The following is a 22,159-nucleotide window of genomic DNA, read 5'->3' as shown; positions in this document are numbered from 1 at the left end:
CCAATGAGAGCTTGGAATTGAGTAGCATTGATGTTATTAGGAATGTGGGACTCAAGGAGGGCTTGTTCCAAAATCTCCTTATGTACAGGGGAAGTCTTGAGAAGTTCCAGAATGGAAATCTGTGTGGGAGTCTTTCCAAGTTGGTCCAGGAGGTCATATCGATGGGTGGAGGACATAGGTGGGGGGTTTGGTGGGGGCAGAATCCCCTAGACAGTGACTTTTCCTTGACGTGTGGTTACAATGCAATCATTTTGGGAGGTGGAAGGCATGGCACCTTGGATGATTATCCTATCCAGATTTGGTCTGCTTTGGGGAGGGGGAGATTTAACTCCTTGGATAGTTATAGCGTTAACATGGTTGTCTATGGGCTCGATGCGACCTACTAAAGAGTCAAAGCCCATTATGTGATTGGTATAGTCATAACTTACAACGTTAGATGATGAGCCTTTTCCTTTATCATGCTTTGGAAATGGTTCTTGGTACATTTTAAGTTTGTCATTGTTATTATCGGGTTTTACGTTTGCTACTTCAATCTCACCCCTATCAATGAGATCTTGTATGTAGATTTTGAGCTTCATGCACTTTCATGTGTCATGTCCCTTGATACGATGATACTCGCAATACTCATTTTCATTGTACCATCTTGGTTTAGGTTGATTAGGATCAAATGGGCGAGTGATTGGAAACACCACCACACCTGCTTGGACAAGTTTTTGAAACACCATTTCAATAGGCTCGGCAAGAGGAGTAAAGTCTCTTGGAGCTATGTTATTTGATTGGGGTGGTTGTCCCTAGACTGAGACATTGTTGTGAGGTTTTTGGGATTGATTTTGATTGTTTTGATTGTTATATTGTTGATTATTGGTGGTGGATTTTTGGGGAGCAACCACTGTTTGGACCCGTTTTGCATCAGTTATACCATCATTGACCACGTTTTTGTTTTTAGACCAGAATTTTGGCTTGTCATTATGGTAAGAGGAAGAACTTTGTGTTGATTTCTGGTAATGTTTCAAGGTCCCTTCCTCCAACAAGACACGTTCAAGGATGAGGCCCTTATCGGTCAATTTTCGGAAGGATTTGATACATTGGGATGTCAAGGGTCTTGAAAGTTCAGGCACCAAGTTCTTTTGAAATAGCTCAATTTGATGTTGTTCTGGCATGTCCCATTGGAATTTCTTGATAAGATGTCTCCATCTTTGTAGGAAATTGGCAAAAGTCTCTCTGGGCCTTTGTTTTGTGTTACATAGGTCCATCATAGAAACATCATTAGTCATGTTGTAAGCATAGTGGGATACAAATTTCTCTGCCAAGTCTGGAAAGAAGACAATGGAACCTCATGGTAGAGATGAGAACCATGCCAAGGCATCTCCCATGAGACTCTTGGGAAAGAGTCTGTGAAGATATAGGTCACTATAGGAGACTTCTTGACATAAGATGTGAAATTCCCGGACATGGTTACAGGGGTCTCCTTTGCCCTCATACTTGGTGAATTTAGGGATCTCAAATCCTAGAGGGTATGGTGCAACTATAGATGGGTCATAAGGACAAGGGCAAAATTCCTCAAACAAGTAAGGTTTTTTTTATTAGTCCCTTCTTTCATGTCCCTGATGATATTTTTCATGTCTTGAATTTCCTTGATGAGATCTTGTTGTGGATTTTGATAATGATGTATTGTATTTGTCCCAAGAATCGGATGATTCAAGGAGGGTGCACCACCATTGATGTATTGATATGATGATGAGGAGTGGATGTGAGATGTGATGACTGATGTCATAGGGATTTGAGTGATAGTTGGTTGTGATCCACAAACTATTGCGATAGGATTGAGTACAACCTGGATAAATTTACGACATTGTTGGTAGGAATGGAAGTTTTTGGAATAGGAATATGCGGTTGAATGAAAGGAGGTGGCATAGAAACATGTTGGAGAATAGATGAGATCATATTTGATAATGGTGTAGATGGTAAAGAGGAAGGAGGTGGGATGGAGACCATTGTAGGAGGTGCTGTGGGTGGCATTGATTGAGCTTGGATGATTTGTGGGGCTGCAACTGGTTGAGTTTGGATAATAGGTGCAACACTTTGTAAGGGAGCAAGGTCTCCTTGTGGTTGTTGACCGATGGTGGATTTATCCAATTCAGGTGGAAGTTGAGCTCCATTTTCAAGGAGGGTCTGTAGAAGTGCAGTAGGATTGTGTTGGAGGAACTTTTCAATCATCTCTTGGTTATAAGAGTCTGCTAGAAAGGTTTGCACTTCCAGGGAGAGCTCATCTTGACTAACCATGTTAGGATTTTGGCTTTGATCTAGATTGCTAGGTTGCCCACCTTGTGTAGGATCTTGTGTGGGATCTTCATATAGGACACTAATGTTTGGCATGCCATATTGTTGTTCAACCATCTTTTTCTTTTGGGATCGAGTTGTGACCATGCACGATGAGAGTTAGAAAAAGATTGGAGAAGGAAATCTTTTGATGAAAGGACTTAGCAAGATGTTTATGGAATTTTGGATTTTGTCTTTGATGACAAAGGATTTTTTTGATTGGTGGGGTTCTTGGATTAGAGCCTGAATTTTCTTAGGATTTGACACCTTAGTCCTTGGATGAGGATTTTAGGTGGTGGATTAAACCCCAAGCAAGGTAGTGACCAAGTTGGGTAGAATTTAGACTCGGGAATGATGATTAGAAAGCCTCTCTTATGCTAAGGGTTGAGTAATGACCCTAGGAAAAGCAGAGACATGAGTTCAGAGTCTTGATTGACTCAAAAGGATTTAGGCGAATGATGCTTGGAGAGGATTCTTCTTCAAGCACAAAGGCCAATTGATCAATGATGAGGTCTAAATGGAACTTCACAAGGTATGCAACCTTGAAGTGAGGTTAAATTGGATTGCAGGATGCTTGGATTTGGATTTTTGATGATTGATTTGATAATGGTGAGGGATTGATTTGATTTGCTAAGTCCTTAGGAAGTTTGAGGATGATTGATTGAGGGGGTGCGATAGTGATGACTTAGAAGAAATTTGATGACTAGTTTTCTCTTGGCATGAACATGACTCAAAAGAGGATTGATTCGAATGGCAAGTTGTATGAAGGGACACGACTGCCCGGATTTTGATGGTAGGTGTTTCAAAGAATGAATCTAAACCTTAATGGAGAGAACAGACTCTTAGTTTCTCACTTTGAGCTCACAAGACATACGACGGACAGAGTTTTGACGCAGTTTTGGATTTTATGTGGGTAATGACTTGGATAATTGTTTGTGTTTGGACAAATGTTTTGCAAAATGTTTCAGTATAATGACATGTTTTTAGTCTACTCTTGGCAAGTATGTATCAACCAAAGCAAACACAATGATCAAATGCATATTAACTCAAAGACACTCATGCTCATATACAACATTCTTAAGGCTGACAAGGACAATAGAAATTGGATCCCAATTGGTTTCCCAGCTATGCTTACCCAGAGTGGACACTTAGATGCTTGACCCCACTGGCTCCCCTCCACGGCACTCACTTCTTGGGGAAGCCAAGCATCAATTCCCATGAAAACTCCTCATGGAGAACTTTGTGTCTCTACTAAGGGCCATAAAAATATGGGCGGCTTCAGAGGTCTGACCTCCTGCACCAGTGACTAGAAGGTTTTTGGCAATTATGAACAAGGTGTTTAGTAAGTCTTCCCATTAGGAGCTACCCTTCGAAGTTGCGCAAGCGCAATTGAGGCCTATAGCCCAACAAAGCACCAAGAACTTAGTAGTCACGCAAGCGTGATTGAGATCTCTAGGATCCTACTAAGCACCCATTGTGAGAGTGAACTCTCATATAGCCCCAACCATTAACCCTTTCGTAGTCAATTGCCTATTTATTATAGTGAGTTGGTAACCCCAAGTCTAGGTGTACTCACTTGGGTCGTTCCCCTCTTACCTTCTCAAAGAGCAAGTTGGGAGGGTAGGCCTACTAAGGGTGAGCATGCAATCAAACAAGAAAAGGTTCGAGGGTTAGGATTTCTAATTGTCTATATAGACAAGAGCATACTCTCCTACCTCTAGACTTTCCTCAAACACAAAAAGAAAGAGTTCTTTTACCCCTAATTAAGATCTAGGTGCCTAGAATAAAAGATTAAGAAAACACAATGTTTGGTCGGATTTCTTAGGCAACCTGCAAAACAATTTGATTAGTAGTTTGAAAAATGAGGTCTTCAACAAGCGTCCTGCAAAAGACAACAAAATGACAAAAATATAATTTTTTTTTATTTTTTGGAAATGAATATAAAAACATGAATAAAAACTTTTCTACTAATGACAAATATGGATTTGGAGGAAACTTTGATGGGTAAATGGGGTTTGACTAGGTTTTTGCCACTTTCCAAGGGATAGGCAAGTGTAAAATGGGGATTTTGGAGGAATGGTGAAGGAATGGAAAAATTTGTCCAAGAGGGACAAAGAAGCAAAAGTTGGAGATAGACAATGTGGGAAAATTTGGAGGTGATTGGATAAAAGTGGAAGGAGTTATGACAAACCCTAAAAATAGAGGAATGTGAGATTTTGGGCTTCAAAAAGTGGATTTTGGGATAAGGTCCCCAAGGAAAGAAATGTGCAAAATGGAATTTTGGGGGATCTAGTAGAGTTTGGAGGAAAACAAAATTAAGATAATCCATGTAGCTAGTCATATAGGATGCTAAGGATCTTTAGTGAACAGAGTAGGAATTAACTCATTTGCACACACATGGGCAAAAGAAGATCAAATTTTCAAGAACCAAAGGGGAAGTTTTCTACATCTCCATTTGTAAATCCTAGACACCAAGTTTGTTAATTTAGATGTTCGAAAGGACATTAGGGATCGATTGACCTCTTATCTATGAAATGTTTTGCACCTCCATTTCAATTGGTGTATTACAAATGCTAAAACAAACATAGTCAACCTTGTTCGAATAGGAAATGCATCTTCATCATGCATATTGCATTAACATAAGTCATGTCAAAAATTCATTGTCCCCACATGCATTCTATAGATCATCATGTCGTACAGGTCTACACACTGGGGGCATAACTGAAAAAATCCTAAAAATCGTATAAAGTCCTGAAAAAATCTTAAAAATCATATAAAGTCCTGAAAAAATCCTAAAAATCATATAAAGTTTGGAAAAAATACTAAAAATCATATAAAGTCACAAAAAATCCCAAAACATCTATATAACGTCCTTCGAAAAAATCCATAAACAGTGAAAAACTAAAAATCCAAAAACACTGAAAAACTAAATATCAAAAAAATAGTGAAAAAACTAAAAATCCAAAAATAGTGAAAAAATTAAAATTCAAAAAAATTCAAATATGCGAAAAACCTAAAAATCCAAAAACACTAAAAAATCTAAAAATCAATCCAAAAATATCAATATAATGTCCTGAAAAAATCAACCAAAAACATCCATATAATGTCCTAAAAAAATCATCCAAAAACATTCAAATATTGATCTGCATAATCCAAAAACATCAAAAAAGCTCTTGGAAAAGAACTAAAAATAAAAAAATCAATCAAAAAATTTGCAATAAAATTTCTTGCGAGTAACAAATACCCTAGCAGATATCCAACAAACGCTTCGCATGAAGTTAACAAAGGATACGACTACCCAGTCAAACATCTGCAATCAACTGATGAAACTGTCTTATCAATCGTAACATATCCATATCAACATGATCATTATCTTGTCTTAAATAGAAGAGGATACACTCAAAATTAGATAGGTCAGTCTTAAATGGGGTCCACAACTTTCTGAGATTAGACATTATCAACCATCACATCAAGCAACTAAGAACAAAGGCACAAAGTCAATATAGCTGCTGAATTTTGTTCGGATTAGTCTTTATCTTTTATCATTTGGAAACAGATATTGTTCCTATGCTACTCAGGGATGTCCACAAGAGACTAGAGGAGCAATGATGGGCATTATCTTTTTCTTTGTTTGTTGTTTGTGGTGTGAACCGATGAAGTTTTGGGGAAATTTCTCTAGTGGGTGTCTGTGATAGGAGCATTCAGCTAGTGAATGCCACACATAACTTGACCCCTATTGTATTTCCCAAAATGGAGGGGTTCACTCCTTGTCTTCTACGTCTTTGTTTCTACAATGAGATATCTTTACATCTTGGTTTCTTATACCTTGATGTGCTAAGCTTCATTATTCAATAATAAGACTCAGTGATGAATATATATTGCGCAATAAAATATGTGACATAGGTTCATGATTCTTTCAATTTTGTTTTTCATCTCATGTGTTTCTTGATAGTCTGCTAATTTCCCATCTTCTCTATAAATCATTTTCTTTCTAACATTGCTTCTTTCATCAATCTCTTCTCTCTATCATCTTACTAACATTTCTTCAAGTGCATCTAAGCTAAACAGATTGTTTTCACATTATCATATAAAAAAATATATACATGCATTCATAAAACATTCATTTAAAATGCATTTATATAGATACCATTGTGAAGAGGGACAAAAGACTAGTGAAGTGGACTAGTTAGCAAATCATGCAAATCAATCATAGAAACATATGAAATCAAAAGACATAACATGAATCACACAAAAACAAGAATGAGATGCATATACCTCACAAACCAATACCTTCTCCTTAGGATGGAGCTTGATGAAGTGAAGGCGCCCCTTGCTGATGCTCCACTTGATGTGCTCCTCTTGCTTGCTTGATGTGGATGGCTCTCCAATGTTGTGCACAATATGAAATGGATTTTAGGAGGATGATATGGATAAAATGGTTAAGTGTGGATGAGATATGACTTGGACATGATAAGGTTACTAAGATGATTTTCTAGGCTCAAAAGGGTAGCATAAGATTACTGAATTTGGAGATGAACAATGAAGGGATGGAGTCCTCAATTTATAGGAAGAGGAGAGGAAGAATGGATGGTTGGGATGGATCCAATATGAAGGGCTAGGATTTCTTGTGAGCTAACAGAAGGTCCAAGAGAGGGTGTGGAGACCAAGAGATATATCTTAAAGGCATTTCTTGTCTCCACACTCCTCAAGGTGCATTGGGAAGACTTCCCAAGGTACCTTGAGAAGAGAAAGGTGCATTGGGAAGACATCCTAATGTGCCTTGAGAGGAGCAAGGGATGTGACATTCCTTGAAGAATAGAGAGGAGGCATTAAAAATTCTCCAAAAAGGGATGATCATGGGGATTAGAGGAATAAGAAGGAATTAAAAATTCCTTGGGAGAGGAGATGAATAGCATTAAAAGCTGGTGGTTGTATGGAAGGGACAAGGGGTTGACTTTATGGCTAATCATGATGATTAGCCACTAGCAACTCATTAGGAGGGGATTAGAGGAAGAATTAGGTGGGATAGGATTTGTAGGAGGATTTGACTAGGAGAGAGAATGAGTGGGGGAATTAAAAATTAGAAGAATAATGTTAAGTGGGTTTAGGGGGATTCTAGAAGACTCTATTAGGTTGATGATAAATTAGAAAGGTGATTTAGAGGAGTTATGTGGGATAACTAATTAATTGGAATTAATTAGCTAAGAGGAAGATTTGTGAGGATTCAACTTTTAGAAGAATAAAGAAAGGGATTGATTTATTAAATAAATTAGTCACATACTATAGTGACAATATTAATTTTAATTATTTAATATTGAGGAGAATTTCAATTGACATAATTAATTAATTATGTGAGGGAATTAAAAATAATTAAAATAATTATTTTTAAGTGTCTACACATTGTATTCATAAAAAATTCATTTAAAATGCATTCATATAGATACCATTGCATTCATAAAACATTCATTTAAAGTAAATACATTATAAAAACAAATTGCATTCATAAAGCATCATTGATACATACATGTAGTAACCATTGCATTCATGAATCATATAGAATCAAATAGATACACATCGCATAACTCATAGCATCATATAAGCATACATGGAAAACAAAGCATAAGTAGATCGCCAGCAAAAAAATGCATATCATATATATAACTCAAAAATGATAATGTGTATAAATACAATAAATAGACCCGATGGCTCAGATAACATGATCAAAAGTGTCTCAATCGACATTGCCTTTGTCAGCAGGTGGATCATGTCCACTAGGTCTTGTCCCAGGATTTCGGGATGGTCCCATGACTTCTCCACTACTATTCTGTCGAGAAGTAGATCGACTCAATCTCCTCCTCATGAAGGCATTGAAACTAGGTTCTCTCTGATCCTTGGGGATAGCTCTCTCATAGGCATGTCGATAATAAATAGCCTCCTGTGTAGCAACAAAATACCTATCTCCCTGGTCGCGTGCCTCTGTCACTAGTCCGAACAGCTGATCATATGCATCCATAGTGATCTGAGCTCTCCTCACTTCCTCATCTCTCTCCCTCTCAGCCTCCAAAGCACCATAGTCTCTGCGGTAGGCCTCTCGCTCGATATCTCATCTAGTGACCTCCTCCTCCAGACTCTGGATCCACACTCTGAGAATCTATGGATTGTCATCACCCACCAGTCCACCCCCACCCTCTATTGTAGGCATGTACTCTAGCTCAGGCATCTCATCATCCTCATCTCCACTCTCACTGCTTGATGACTCCGAAGAATCATCGATGTCCTCACTACTAATAGACTTGGTCTCTCCACAAATGTCTACATCCTTGTCTCCACCACCCTCTGCTCCTCCACCTCCCTCATATCCTCCACCACCCTCCTCTCCTCCACCACTCTCCTCTCCTCCTCTGGCTCTCTCTCCCACCTCCAGCCTCAATCTTGGCCTAGGATGACAAATTTGTTGCACTGTGATCATAACTGTAGGATTGGTCAAGGGAACAAACTTGTGTCTAGAAAACTATGCATCATACTCCGGTGTCATCCTCAGATCCATTGCACCTCTATGCCAACCCCTGAGTAACAACTAAAGAGCATTAAACTTAGTAGATGCAACATGTGGCTGTATGCATACCCCCCAATCAGATACCTCCTGAGATACATGAGTGAAGTAAGCACTAACAACTAGTGTCACCTACACCTCTCCAAACTGTCTAAGTACCCAACCTAAGAGGTACATCTCGATGATCCACTAAGTCTCAAAAGTCCTACTGATCAAATACCTCTGCTATCAGTAGAAAGGCAAGTGTACCACATCATCTGGCCAACCGGTGCAATCTAAGTAAGGCCTCCAAATGAAATGTTGAAGTACGTCCAACTAATGCCTCCAATACAAGGTGTTACCTGAAAGCATAAGGCTCACCAGGCTACAAATCAACATGAGTAACAGGCCTTGAAATGGAAATATGCTCCCATGCCCAAGTCTGGAGCAGTGTCACACTACAACTGATAGACCGATAGCCAAGATAAACAATCTCATGCATTTGATAGTATAACATGGCAAGTAGACATAGACCCCATGCATATACCCATCGATGAACAATCATATCATGAAGTACTCTGCCCCATCCGATTGGAAATCCATGACCTCATCTGTCAAGTATCAACAAACCATCGACAACACCGCACAGTACAATAGTCATGTCATCATAATCTAAGCGGGCCCAAGGGATGTCATATCAGCCACTGATTTGTAAGTCATGTATCTCACACTTGAACAGTGCACACAACCCAACAATACCATCATTGTGGTCATAAACAACTCTCTCACCATGAATTGGAATACTAAGAATATGCCATACATCCTCTAAGGTAATGGATGCCTCAATAGTAGGAAGATCAAATGAACAAGTCTCAGAATGCCACCACTCTATCAAAGTTGTAATCATGGCCCTGTTGGTCATAACCTCTGGTAAATGTAGCACATGTTATAAACCAAGCTGTCAGATATGCTCAATCTCCTCATTGAGTAAGTCAGCCTGAAGATCAATTCCACAAGGTCTGCTCTGTCGGCAGTATAACACACCAATGTTCTCCTACAAAGATAAAAAGTTCAAAACATCAAATATCAGATCATAGAAAAAAGTAAATATTTTTAGACACTTGACAAAAAAATTTCACATACAATGAATGCGTGACATTTACTACTAATGAGGTACAATAATAGCGTTTGCATGACATTTAAAGCGAATGCATAATGAAATTATCTAATGTGTAACATTAAACACCATTATGTAAAGAAATCAACGAATGTGTAACATTTTGAAAGAATGTGTAATGATTAAGGCGTATGCGTAACAATTATGGTGAATGTGGTACATTAATCATGAATGAGTGAAAACTGATAGGCTAATGCATGACAGAAGTGAAAAATTGAATACTGGATTTTTTTTGAAAAATAGCAAAAAATAAAGAAAAAGTCAGAAAAATACCATGCCACCAGTCCCAGGAGGTCTCTGATATGAACGTACTAGGTTAGACAAGTGCAATCGAGCTCTATAACCACCCATGATGATCAAATGCATGCAAGAAAGCACAAGATTCACAGAAGAAAATAAAGAACTTAGCAAATAGAAAATGAGCAAATGAAAACCTAAAATTCCTATTTACAACTCAAAATTAGGGTTTTTTGACACCTCGACGCCTGTGGTCCCTGCCATCTTCAAACAACTTATAGCCTACTCAAATGATCTCAAAAACTCACAAAACTTCACACAATTGCTTGTTATACTGATATCGAATACATGGTCTCATTTTTTGAATTTTTTGACCACCGTTTTCGAGGGGGTATATTTACACTATACAGTAGTACCAAGGCATATTGGGGTAGAATTTTTTATTTTCTTTGAAACAATGTTGTTCCTAAAAATGCACAGAACTTCACACAAGTGCTTGTTATACTGATATCGAATACATGGTCTCAATTTTTGAATTTTTCGACCACCTTTTCTGAGGGGGGCATATTTACACTATACAACAGTACCAAGGCATATTAGGGTAGAATTTTTCATTTTCTTTGAAACAATGTCATTCTGACTTGTCTCAAAAGGGGAAAATGTAGACACCTAAAAATGTCTCAGTGATCATGTACTAATTATTCATCTAATTGATTAAATAATTCTTTAATTATTTAATTTAGTCATTTAATCTTATTCTTCTAATTTCATATTTCTTCGTGATCTTACTAATTATTCTATTTCTTATTCTTTCATCATTTAATCATTTTAACCATTTTCTAATATTAATTAAATAATTATTATTTAATTAATCTGATTAAGTTCCCAATTTAAATAATCTTTACTATTTAAATAAATTCTAATTTTTCAATCTCTATCTCTCTAATCATCTAATCATTCAACCCTTTTCTAAATATTTATTATTTAATTAATTGTAATTTATTCCTTTAATTTAAATAATCTTTATTATTTATTTAAATTCCATTTCTGAATAATTAAATAGTTTCTTTAAATTATTTAATTAACTAATTTATTCTTCTAATTCTAATTCTTCTATTTCTTCTAGTTTCAATACATGTGCATGATTTCAAAAATCAAATTGAAAATCAAGTCAAGTTCTAAATATATTCAAATACTAAAATGAATTTAATCCAATTATTTGAATTAAAACTTCATGCAAAGATTAAATTGAAAATCTAAGTTAAAGTGCAAGCACATGCTAAATTAATTAATTCAATTATCTATCCAATCTCTATTGCCATCTTTTAGTTAGCTTTTTCTCAATCACTTAACTCAATTAATCTATTCAATCTATTTCGTTTCACCTCTAAATTAGCAATTCAACTATCAATCAGCATGTGAGCTCACCTGAGTTCCACCTCTTGATCAATTTGTTCCACCTTTCAATCAATCTTCTCCAAAAATCTATAAATTGAGCATTCAATCTTCATTTTCAACAATCACGAACTTTGAATCTTTGTGTCACTTCCAAGTTGCCAGCGCAATATCTAAGAGCCATCATACCATAAAGAAGAGAAGAGCAATGGAAGTCATATGCAGTCACGGAATAGGGAGTTTCTAATTGATTTCATATATAATTCATATTTTTCTTGATTGTGTTATTTCATTGTCTATTTGTTAGAATTCTTTGATTAGATAGGGATTTGTGATTTCTCTTTGTTTCTAATTGATGTATTTAAAGATGAATTTTGCATGTGAAATATATATATATATATGGGTTAAATGCTTAGATCATTATATTGTAATTATTGATTTAATCTATTTAAATAGACTCTTGTATATATTTATATACATATATAGATGATATTGTTAGGAACCAGAAGGACAACTGAGAGGCGGGGGTGAATTAGTTGTTAATGAATTTCAACCCAACTATAAATTAATCCAACTTAAACTTAGTGCCGGTAAAACAAAGTTAATGTCAGTGAGACAAATTAGCAGTTTATATCAATACCAATGAAACTTAATGCATGAAACAGAAAGAGAAACAACATCCACAACACATTACACAAATATTTTGATGTGGAAACCCTGTAAGGGGAAAAACCACGGTGGGAAACCTTACCCACAATCAGATGATACTATTGTAGATAGTAAGTGTATACAAATGGGATCTGCACATACTAAAAGGCCAACTGCCTAGAGCACAGTGCTCAAGAGTGGGAGTCACACTAACTATAGTAGATGGTTAAATCCTAGAACAATGTACTACCTCAAACTAACATCTCCAATGCTAGATTTAGTACCAGTTTAAGCTCTGACAAACACCTTCAAACCTTCCTTCAACCTTTAGATGATGTCTGCATGATTCGCTCTATATTCTGCTCATATGATCTTCAATATTCACACATATACTCATACCATACCGAGTTACATTCCCATGATTCATCTTACAAATAAGATCTTACATTTATACAAAACCTAAGACCAAATATTAAGGTCGGCTCACTAAAGATATTACATTTAAATCAATTACAAAATAAGTCTTAATACAATACAAGATGTCGGCCTTAATACAATATCTAAATAATAAATCATCTTCATAACGTGTTGTGCTGATTTGGAATAGATAACATATATCGGTCCATAACCTAGACCTATCTACCGGTAACAACAAATATGTCAACCCAATTATACCAATAACCAAAACGCCAAATCCAAACATCCAATCCATGTCTTCGACATAATCAAGCGATCTCCAAGTGATAACAAGTCATCATCATTGTCGGTGAACCATATAACCTTCCAATGAACATATACCAGTGACTGTGCATAAGTCATTGACCTTGCCGGTGAACATAATGTGTCAATTCAACAGTAAACCAATATAACCATGGTGTCAAATCAACAATGTAGATCTCCATAAGGATAAATATTGTCATCAATGACAAAACCAATGTAGCACATCCATAATACCAACAATCTCCCCCTTTAGCATTGATGGTAACACTAGATGGAAAAACATCTAAGTGCCAAAGCAAAAATGTCAAAAACCAACAATCTCCAAAATAGATCAATACCAAAAATCAAAAACCAAAATTCTTCTCTCCTCAATCTATATCTCTCCCCTAAGTATAATGTTTTTCCATAGATACATCTCTCCCCCTTTGACATCAAGTGTCAAAGAAGTTAAAAATAAATATCAGAACACATAGCTAGCTATTCCCCCTGAGAAGTAGCTCTCCTCCATCAAAGTCAGAAAAATATCTCTGTTAGTTTTTGCCAGTTTGATTCCAATATTTAATCATCTAAGTCTTTGTCAGTGATGGAATTACCCCAAGATGCTCTCTGAGATATTCAAAGGTTTCCTTAGGCAAAGACTTTGTAAAGATATCTACAAGCTACTGTTTAGTATTCACATAAACCAATCTAACTTCATTTGTCTCAACATTCTCTTTCAAAAAATTATACTTGATAGAAACATGTTTTGTTTTAAAGTGAAATACTGGATTCTTTCATATATCAATTGCTGCTAAATTATCACAATAAATGATTATCGGTTCTTTGCATTTTACCTTTATATCCTTCAACATTTTCTTAATCCATAATCCCTAAGTACAATTAGTTGATGTTGCAATATATTATGCTTATGTTGTAGATAATGATGTACAACTCTGCTTCTTGCTTCTCAATGAAATTAATTTGCTATAAAGAAAGAATGCACCTCTAGTGGTACTCTTTCTGTCATCTATATCACCTACCCAATTAGAATCTGTGTATGCACATAACTCAAAATTGTCATTCTCAGGATACCATAAACCAAGATTTGATGTTCCTTGTAGGTACTGGAAAATCCTTTTTACTGTTGATTCATGATTTGCTTTAGGATTACTCTAAAATATTGAAACAATACATATTGCATTCATTATATCAGGTCTTGTTTGTGTCAAATACAATAAACCTTCAATCATAGATTTGTATCTTGTCGGATTAATAGGACCTGAATCATCCTTCAATCTCAATTTATCAGTTGTAGTAATAGGAGTACTTACTGGTTTAGAGTTTTCCATACCAAATTTCTTCAAAATTTCCTTGAAGTATTTTGTTTGACATATGAATATACCTTTATCTATTTGTGAAATTTGTAAACCTAGGAAAAAATGTATCTCTCCAATCATAAAAAATTCAAATTTTTCCTGCATCTTGTTAGCAAAATCCTTACACAGTCCATCTTCACCTCCAAAAATGATATCATCAACAAAAACTTCAATAACCAGGATGTCATCATTAGTCACTTTGTAATATAAGTTGCTATTAGCATTACCTATGGTGTATCCAAGCTTCAAAAGATATTTATCTAATCTAGCATACCAAGCTCTAGGAGCTTGCTTCAATCCATACAAAGCTTTCCTTAATCTGTGAATCATATCCTTATCATTTGTCAATGAAAATACATCAAGTTATTCAATGTAAACTTCCTCTGCAAGATCACCATTCAGAAATGCATATTTTACATTCATCTGATATACTTTATAGTTCTTATGATCTGCAAATGCAAGAAATAGTCTGACCGCCTCAATTCTGGCTACCGGTGCAAAGGTTTCATTCTAATCAATTCCCTCTTTCTGTGAATAACCTTTACAAACTAATCTTGCTTTGTTCTTGATTACCTTGCCATCTTCATAAAGTTTATTTCTAAATACCAATTTAGTTCCAATTACATTTTTTCCTTTAGGCCGGGGAACTAATGTCCATGTATTGTTCTTTTCAATTTGTTCTAATTCATATTTCAATGCTTTTATCCAATGTTTATCTTGACATGCTTCAATAACAAATGCTAGTTCAATTTGAGAAATTAAACAAGTGCTTTCCAATCAGATTTGTCAGATGATGATGCTTTCAAGGCTAAATCTATTTTAATTGTAGCAACACCACCAAATTCCTCAAGCTCAAATGCTGAAAGTTTTCCAACCAAGGTATCTCTAGATACTGATGTATTAGGCATTGTTCTCAACTCACTAATAGCAGTTACTTTCATTTTGTAAGCCAGGGAAAAGCTCTTAAAACTTTAGAAATAATTTAATCTTCACTTAAAGATCCTCTGCAACATTGTATTGCCAAAACAATTTTATTAACTCTTTCCATAAAAGTAGAAATTATTTCATCTTCTTCCATTTTCAAATTTTCATACCTGACCCGGTAACATTCCAGTTTTACAATTTTGACGGTGGTATCTCCTTCATTTAATGTTTCCAATTTATCCTAAATTTCTTTAGCAGTAGATCGGTCTAATAATCCCATGATTTTCTGATCTAATAATGCACTCATAAGTGCTTCTCTTTCTTTGCAATCATTCTCCAAGTCCTTAGCCAATGTCGATGGATGAGGTTGATTCAGAGTAGAAGCAACATAGCCATTTTTTGTAACTTCCCATATATCTCTTCCAATGTAGTTCATATGTGTCTCCATTATGATCTTCATATACCATAATTAGTTCCATCAAGTTTAGGACTGTCCTTCCCAAAAATGTTCATTGCCATAGTATATCCTCAAGCTGTTAGACTTCTACAAAAAGAGGACTAGGCTCTCATACCAATAGTTATGTACCCGAAGGACAACTGAGAGGGGAGGGGGGTGAATAAGTTGTCAATGAATTTCAACCCAACTATAAATTAGTCCAACTTAAACTTAAATCTAGTAAACCAAAGTTAATGTCGGTGAGACAGATTAGCAGTTTATATCAATACCGATGAAACTTAATGCATGAAACAAAAAGAGAAACAACATCCACAACACATAACACAAATAGTTTGACTTGGAAACCATGTAAGGGGAAAAACCATGGTGGGAAGCCTTACCCACAATCAGATGATACTACTGCAGATAATAAGTGTATACAAATGGGGTCTGCACATGCAGAAAGGCCAACCACCTAGAGGACACTGCTCAAGAATAGGAGTCACATTGACTACAGTAGCATGGTTAAATCCTAGAACAATATACTGATTCAAATTAGCATCTCCAATGTTGGATTCAGTATCGGTTTAACCTCTAACAAACACCTTCAAACCTTCCTTCAACCTTCAGATGATGTCTGTGTGATTTGCTCTATATTATGCTCATATGATCTTCAATATTTGCACATTTACTTGTATACACCTAAAAATGGTCTAAAGATAATTAATTGAATAAGCAATTATTTAATTAATCCCCCTTCCCAATTTAATTAAATTCACAAGCAATTTGATTAATTTCCCTATTCATCTACTTATTAATAAATCTAAGGATTTATTCAATAGGTTCATCCCAATAGTTCCCTTTTGATTAATTAATCTAAATTAATTAATCCTCCCCCCATTTAATTCATTTCTTCTAATCCCCTCATTAATTAAAACAAATCAATTTATGAGTTGTTGAAAATCAATTAACCTTTTCCTATTATTTGAATTTTTAAATTCAAATTACCCACATGCCTCCTAACTTCTAACCACCTAACCTAACCATCCCCCTAACCTCAACCATTCCACCTAACCTTGGGTTTAACTAACCCTGTCCTATCTTGCACATACTAACCTCCATATCCTAACCTCCTATGGGTTGGATATTCTCCCCTTGAGACACATGGCACTTAGGCCATGTGTCTCATCCCTTGGACACATGCCCTCTCATGAGAAAGGATCCTTGACACTTGTAACCACAGAGATGACAAATGTCTCTTCCTCCAACCTCTTCTCCAACCTCCTCCAATTTCACCCTTGATATCTTCAAACTTAATCTTGATCGTTCATTTTTGCCACCTCACCCTTGGCCTTGGAAATCCTATAAATATCCCTCATTTTGGAGCACAAAGGATCCATCCCATCTCATATCATTTTAGGCATTGTTACTATAGGCATATCCATTATCATTAGAGCATTGTTATTATAGGCAATTACATCTTAGATCTAGTTTCATTTGATCATTTTCTAGCATAATTGTTGAATCATGTAACTTAATCAATCATTTTCTAGTTTAATTGCATCATCATCATAGCTTAAATAATACATATCATTAGCTTAATTAGACTCTTGGATCAATCTAGCATAATCAATTTCATCTAGTTTGCATATCATCATCATTTTAAATCCTCCGTCTAGGTGTAGTCAAGTCACTGGGATTGCTTATCCATATCTAAGAGCAAATCCACACTCACATCTCTTAGGAGGTGATAGTTCACTTTGACATGGTTTATCTTTCGTTTAATTTCAATTTGCTAACCATGCTTGTAATGATCTATTGATTGTTTGTGTTTCAGCTATAGGTACCCTACTTCACACGAGGATGACAGTCAAAGAATACGCTTGTCAAAGTTCATTTCATCAAAACGAAGTGACTACTAACGTATCTATTTTGCAGATTGCTTAGAAGGACTCAACCAAACTTTGTGTCTTCTTTAAGTTTTCTAGGTACACTTATTTTGCTAATGGAAAATGAACATCTTGTTTTCTATGCTTGAGAAGTTGTCTAAAAGGTAGGAGAGTATGCTCTTGTTTGCTCAGACAATTAGAAATCCTAACCCTTTAAGCGCTTCTATGTTTGAGATTTGATTACCTTTAGCGGGCCTATCTTAGTGGGAAAAAGTAATCACCCTGTGAGTACGACCCAAGTGAGTACAACTAGACCCAAGCTTTCCGACTAACTCTAAAAAATAGGCCTCTTGGGATTAAAGTCTCGAAGGATGGGATTATTTGAGTTTTCTCTTTTGATATTTCTCATATCGTGCATTTAGTAGGGCATCATGGTCTCAATCATGCATGTGTGACTACTTCTTGTTTCAATACCTTGTTGGTCTATAGGCCTCAATCGCACTTGCGCGACTGCAAGGGGTGATTTCAAATGGAAACCCTTACTAAGAACCCTAAGATAGAAGTTACTTGATTCACCTCCGAAAGGGGGATAATCTTTGTGTAAGAGAGATAGTAACTCTCCCAAGATACTTTCCATATTCTACCCCCATTAGCATTTGGAGTTGGATAATACGATGTTGAGAATCCATTGCATGAAACTCAACGACCATATTCTGATTAGTTATTGGGTGTGTACCTAAGTTTGCAAGCAAAGGTTTTCTCTCTCAGCCAGCTTCCTTAGGACTTAGCATGTTGTGCTTGAAATGATTTATCATATCATGTGTTTGTTGTGTCTTCATCCCTGAAACAAGAATATCAGACATCAAAGACTGGAAAACAGAAGCAAAACATCAAACTTCATTGATAAAAAATCTGCCCAAATGACATTTTTATCTCTATTCTGTCTTAAGTCGTATGAGTTTGTATTATGTCGTATGAGCCTTCTTGTTTTTCATATGGCTCAATAAGTTTTGTTGTATGAGGCCTCTGGTTTATCATTTTGTTCAGTGGGAATTGCCGTATGAGATCATTCTAGGAGGGAAGGTTATGTTATCTTTTGTCATATGGTTCAGTGAGAAAGCTCCTACAAGTTTGTGTTTTGTCATGTGAGATTCCTGATTCGTTGTATCAGCCTATATGTATTGTCATCTGAAACTTCTTAAACTATCGTACAAATTTCTGTCTCTATTGGTCTAGAGTTGTCTTCTTGCACATCTTTTTCAGATCTGTCATATTTGCTTGGTCAATTTGTTGTGAGCATAAATGTTTGATATCTGTCATTTTGTGCTTGGATTGTCTTATTGGTTCACTTGGTCAAGTTATCATTTGTCAAATCAGATTCTAAAGCTAAACACCTTAATATTTCCAAGTATTCATGTTCAACAAGTTCAAGATCTAAACATCTCAAAGTGCATCATCAACCCCTTTGATAAACTGGTCACTTAAACATAATTTCTCATTAGGATCTATCATCCTCTATCATGAAACTACAACATTTGATCAGGATAACCTTGTCCCACATCGTAGGATATATCATTCCTACTGGACCTGGTTTTACCAAAATCACCATCATCGCACTCCAAAACCAAAGGTCAAAAAACTTGTAAACTTTTAAACACTTTAATTATATGTTCGTATCCTATCATTTTATCGCATTTACATTGACATTTGATCACTTATCAAAACGAATTTTAGACAATTGAATCCTTACATGATATCCAACACACGTGTATGCCCATATTAACTAGAGCACGAAGACGAAAGATTGTAGAAGTGGAAATTGAAACATCTAGAATAACTAAAGATCATAGAGACATGGAACCCAAAAATGAAATATAGGTTGAAGAGGAAATAATAGAACAACATGTCAGAGACATCAAAAGGGATCCTCAATTTGATAAATTTATGGAGAAAATATTGGAAGGAGAAAAAGAAAAATATTTCCCAATGTTAGCAAAATCTAGTGCTACACTTCCCCAAGATTTTGATATGAGCAAATTGACACAAAAGGGAAATGACTCTTCCCCTAATAATGACCAATATGAGGATATTTTTGGTCTTAAACTAAATGGTACATCAAATCCTGACAACACACAAAATAATGAAGAAACATCCATTCTCAAAAGGGATGACATAGAAATTCTTAATCATGTCAAATCTAACAAGGATACAAGAAGGGGTAGAGATGATACAAGAAGAGATCAAGGTCCTCCTAGAACACAAAATCATGTCTATATAAGAAGAAATCATGTTGAAAATCATATCACAGCCCTCACACAACAAATACAAACATTACAAACACAATTTCAAGATATGCAGAGAGGAAATGTTAGAAGATACTCACTTCAAGAAATTTGTCCTTATCCATTCGACAGAAACTTAAACACGATACCATTTCCTATAGGTTGTGAAACTCCTAGATATGAAAAATATGATGGAAGCACTGATCCCCGAGATCATATCCAAGAATTTTGCACAATGATTACGGAGTTCGCACATGAGGATACCTACTTGATGCGATTATTTCCAAAAAGCTCAACTGGACTAGCTATGGAATGGTTCTCCAAAATTCCACTCAGAATCAGATCATTCTCAAAATTGGTGGATAAATTCGTTTCACAATATTCTTATAACATACAACATAAAGTAACAATGCTAGACCTATGCAATGCCAAACAAAAGAGTGGAGAACCTTTCATGGCATTTTTATAGAGGTGGAGACGCTTAGCTTCATGATATCCTTGTACAGTGCCAAAGTATGAAAAAATGGGCATATTCATTAACAACCTAAATGATCAGATCAGTTATCATCTAAAAATGCAAGGAAAACAATGTTTTGGAAAGATGATTGATAATGGAATCAGAATGGAGGAAGCCATGATAAAGAAAGGTGAGTTGAAAATATACAAAGATGGAGTTTCTCCCCCTAACAACAACAACAATGACAAACCAAATTTTTGGAATAGAAATCATAATATCATCAATGATGTATTAGTAGATAACAACAACGTGAAACCAAAACAACCAGTTTTTAATTTATCCAATCACTCAACAATGACTCAGCAAAACAACAATCACCAAAGAGCAACTATCAAAAATTTCTTTCGAAGACAATTTACAAACATTGGTGAACCACTTGGATCTACATTAAAGATTCTTCTCACCAACAAATTGATTAATTTACCGGAAGCAAGAAACTATGAACCCCAAATAAAACCCCCTTGGTGGAACGACAACCATTATTGCGATTTCCATCGAAATAAAGGACGTCATATAGATAGTTGTCAAAAGTTAAAACATGTCATTCAAGACTTGATTGGTAATGGAGTAATAACTATAGATGGACATAAGAAAAATGAATCTCATATGGCTTTCAAAACTCTGCTTCCTAACTATGAGAAGGGTGAATCGTCAACACAATAGAACAATAAAGGTAAAGCAAAGGTAAAGTATGCTCATACATATGATAATGTGGTAAATTTGATCATGGTCAATGAAAAACAAAATCACGAATCTACTCATGCTATTACACAAAGAAAAGCCAAAGTGGTTTTGTCAGGTCCTACAACAAACACATCATCCACTGCCAAACAATACAACCTAGTGGATCAATTACAAAAAACACCTGTGCAAATATCCATTTTAGAACTTTTAAAACTTTCACCTACACACAAAGAAATTCTAGAAAGAGCATTAGTAAATACAACAGTTTCCAAATACCTTGATATAGATCAATTCCAAACCATGGTCGGACACCTCACAACCCCTCAATGCTTATCATTTACCAAAGAAGATGACATGTCCTTACAACATCCCCATAATGCTCCCTTGCATATCGAAGTTCTCATTCATAAGACGTGAGTTAAATGTGTCCTAATAGATGGTGGAGCTGGCTTAAACATTTTCTCATTGAGTCTAGTCCATGCTCTAGGCTATTCAGAAGATGCAGTTGATCCCTGGAAAAAAGATCACCATCAAAGCATATGATGAAGAAGAGCATTCCTCCAAAGGAATTGTGATACTACCCATCAAAGTGGGACCTTTGCAAAAAAACATAGCATGCCAAGTTCTAGACTTGGAGTTACCATACAATATACTCTTGGGAAGACCCCGGATACATGACATACAAGCTGTTCCATCCACATATCATTAGTGTCTAAAATTTCCCTACAATGGACAAGAAATCATGATCTCAGCAGAGTCAAATCCATTTCAATACTGTAGCAATCTAAAAATAGCTCAAGAAGTCATTGTTCCTCATAACAGGGAGGCATCATCTTTGAGCACACAAAACAAAAGAAAAATCATTTCCTTCAATTTTGTCAAGTATGGAAAAACAAATGAAGCTAAGAGATCGAGGGAATGGAGATTATTCAATATCACAATTACCAATTTCTCCTAAATCCTATGGAAAACCATCAAATTCTAAACAACAACCAAGTGAAAAACATCTTCCAATATTTGATGGGGCATTTGTTAGTGTCAAAA

This window comes from Cryptomeria japonica, chromosome 6, assembly GCF_030272615.1.
Source record: "Cryptomeria japonica chromosome 6, Sugi_1.0, whole genome shotgun sequence".
Lineage (NCBI taxonomy): Eukaryota > Viridiplantae > Streptophyta > Pinopsida > Cupressales > Cupressaceae > Cryptomeria > Cryptomeria japonica.
The sequence above is the reverse complement of the archived record's forward strand: the minus strand, read 5'-3'. Positions refer to the sequence as shown.